Genomic DNA, 3,771 nt, shown 5'->3' with positions numbered 1-3,771 from the left:
GCTTTTTTCAGTATGCCAAAAAAATGAATGCAACCTTTGGAAATAGCATTTGAAAAGACATGATGTTTTCTTTTCAAGACTTTTAAGGCTTTCTTGGGAGACACATGTCGAACAACTAAAATTGAATTACCTTCACCCATATGGATACTAAGGCCTTTAGTAGGCCAATAATGATCGTCCATAGAACTTCAAACCGCAAAAACGAAAAATCAAGCCAAGAGCGAGATTTCAAAGAAACAATTTTTTGTATATGATTATCTTGAAATTGTACAACCAAAATCTATTGCGATATACAATACAAAAAGTGAGTGAGTGGCAAAGCACAAAACCATATGTCCATGGTATAATGTCATCCCCAATAAGTACATATAAAGCTAAATATGCCAAAACTATATATAAGCACCTTAATGTGCTACTTCGACAACGAAGATATTTCATCTCATTGTAGCCCAATCTCTCGTGGGGTGCTTACCTTTCTTTGTGCCATAGTTTTGCTTGAGTCAAGATATCTCTCTTTCACTAATGGAGGACAATTGGAAGCATTAAACACAATGAAAATATTAGAACAAGAAATTACAAATGTCACAAATCTTAAACAGGTAAAGCTATGCAATAACATTCACAAAATCCTCATTAAATGTTCTTCAATTGTCGCTCCCAAGATAATGTGAACTCCATGTCTTCTCTAATGCCCTTGTGGCATCTCTCATATGGCTCCTCAAGATCATGCACCTTGACCAAAGAGTCAACAATAGCTCTTGCCTTATGATTTTTAGAGCATTTCCTTTTGTGAGTGTCTTCATCTTCTTCATCAACATTCACAAGCTTGACATGGTTTTCTCTTCTAGAAGACTGGTAGCATCCTACTACACTTTCATCACATTCTTTCTCTTCTACATGACTTTACTGTGTCTCCTTGACTTTGTAATTGTGGAGCAATAGACTTAGCTAGAGTTCGACTCTTCCTCTTTATGATGTCTATAATATCCTCAGTAAACTCTTGCTTGGCTATCCTAAGAACTTCACCCAAAGTAACCTCAGCTTTGCTATTGAAAATCCGTTCCTCCAATGGCTTCTTCAAATTTGTGGTGCCTTCAATACATGTAAGCAAGTCCCTTTGTGTTTGCTTTTTGCTACTCGCTCTTCTTTTTTATAGATGCTTCCATCGCAAATACTTCAAGAGGAGGAGACACTTCTCGTGAAGCCTCTTGAGAAGGCATCGAATCCTTTCTTCCTTCACTTGGCTAACACCCTTGAAGTTGAGGCTCCTTCATTTGCATTTGCATTTTCATGCCTACAATTTTCTACTTCAATTTCTTCATTATTGCAAAAAAGCACTTAAAGAAAATCAATAGATTTGATATAATTAGTTCTTGATTTAGTCTTTATATGTAAATCAAATTGCATATGATGCATGAGAAGAAATCTGATGATTCATGACAAGAAATTCAGTATATATGAATTCAAAAAAATCAAAGCTCCTACTTTTGTTTTGCTTCAAACCGTATATAAAATGATTACCAATTTTTTGTGGATTATTATTGATGCAGAATCTAATAATTTGTCATGATGAGCTATTGGGAATACCCCAAAATCTTCAAGAAGACTCTTGAAATGCTAGAAGCCAAGTTTTGAGCAGAAAGCTATCATGATTTTATGTTTTGTGGAAGTGTAGATTGTTCCTATGCGCAAGCTATGTGAAGCTGTGAAAGGTAAAAACTTCCCTAGTTTTATGAAGAAAAAGTAACTATGCTCTGATTTTGAAAGGACAGGGGACTAAGCATGCCTTTCACCACCCAACCATACCTCTTCTATTGGCATCCTATCATACCTTTAGGGGACCCCTTAATTGCTCATTCCTAGGATCGTGCCCCCTCTAGTCCTACCCTTGTCCTGACATTCCACCCCCCTTGAAGGAGAGCTTTTGTCCTTGAAAACATCAATGAAATGGCTCTTCGTAGGAATATCAATGTTTTCATAACTAAACATGCATCAGATCAACTGATCGACTTAGAGAATTATTGCATTTGGTACTCATATGTGGAATTATATGCTCCTAGCAAAAATTCAATTGAATGATTGAACCAAACCTCCTCTAAAGAGGTTGTTCAACATTAGGTGAAAGGTGGACTCACTTTTGGGCCTTTCAGTTCTAGAGAGAGAGAGTGGCGCTCGATCAATGAGGAAGAGGCTTACGTTACGTTGATAATCGACATTTTGGAGCCAAGCTCTTCTGTAAAAAATGGAGAAAATATTATTTTTGTTTATCATATTGCACAATTTCACGCTTTCAAAGCATAAGTGCCATAAGTCATACTAACTCTGTACCGACGAATTTCAGAACTTTCATTGAAGACTCTAGTATCTATGTTCCCGCCCAAATGTTACTTTGAGTAGCTTTAATTCCCTCTCAAAACTTTCTTCCCTTTTTCATATTTGCACTAACTCTTTTGTGTATTCTAGTGCACACCATGACTACTTCTCAAAGGCCTAACACTACCATTGACTCTATTATCATTTTTAACAGTTATACTACAGATGATCAAGCATGGATACCATCTCAAATAACTATCGGAAGTTGGGTACTACTACAAACTAGGAGGAGGAAGAGGAGGCAACACAATGATTTTGTGGAGGCTTTCAAGGGACAAGTTAAAGAGTTTAAAGTGTGTGCACAAAGAAAGCGGGTAAAAGAGGTCCTCATACAACATGCTTTCCAGCATGCATACATAAGGTTGCAAACATCTCCTCCACATTTTCCACGGCATCGACCCAGCTGTAAGTTATTTTGAGCATCTCACTTAGTGCATGATTATATTCAAAGGTTAAGTGGTGGATATCATCTTTGGTATGTTTTAGATATTTATTCATCAAATAGGACGGACTTGCTACCAGTTGAGAGCATAGTTGAGAATTTTGATGCTTTCCATGCATTTATTGGTGAGCAAATTTACCAAGGAAGACAACACAAGGAACTTGCAAATAATGGAATATTCTTTTATGATATGTCATATTTGGAATTGAGAACTTCGTTTGGTTGGGGTAGTGTAACTCCTTTGCCACTTCCATCCTTTGACAGCAAGGATTGGTCTTTGCCAGCTTCTCAAACTAGTGAAAGCTTTAGGAATAGGTTGTTTTAGGATATACAAAAGTCCCTCAAGTATTCAATTGCCACAAAAATAGTTCGGCTCGCACTATTTATGCCTCTTGAAGTGTTTGTAGATTTCTTCTTCGATGAGCAAATAAGAACTACCGCAACAATGTTCATTTGCAAGTCTGAGAGCTGTTTGGAATTTTTAGACGATAATTGGGATTGAAAACAGCCAACAGGGCAAAATCTGTATTTTGCAAAAGAAGTCCATAATTTGCAAGTTTATTATAAACTCTCAAAATTTCATAGTGTCGTTTTACTATTTTAGATATTATCTTTTGAGTGGGTAGCTTATTCCACTAGACCAAGATACAAAGTCTAGCCCTGAGAACAAACCTTTATCAATGGAGCTCTACTTTTGAGATAGCCTACTTACTATGATGGAGACAATGTCAAGCACAACTCTTGCACAGCTCAGGGTAGATCTTACATGTGTAGAACTTCCACTTTTACCGGAATTGTATGCATTCATTCTCAACAATAGAAAGGTGCTTACTAAATGGATGAATTTAGATTGTCTTCAATACATTGAGACATAGAATCTAAATCTTTCTTCTTCTCAGATTCCAAGACGCAAGGAGAAAACAACATTGTGCAAGGAGTCCCTCTTAAATACACTT

The sequence above is a fragment of the Adiantum capillus-veneris genome, chromosome 14 (assembly GCF_014529385.1).
Source record: "Adiantum capillus-veneris isolate H3 chromosome 14, ASM1452938v2, whole genome shotgun sequence".
Lineage (NCBI taxonomy): Eukaryota > Viridiplantae > Streptophyta > Polypodiopsida > Polypodiales > Pteridaceae > Adiantum > Adiantum capillus-veneris.
The sequence above is the reverse complement of the archived record's forward strand: the minus strand, read 5'-3'. Positions refer to the sequence as shown.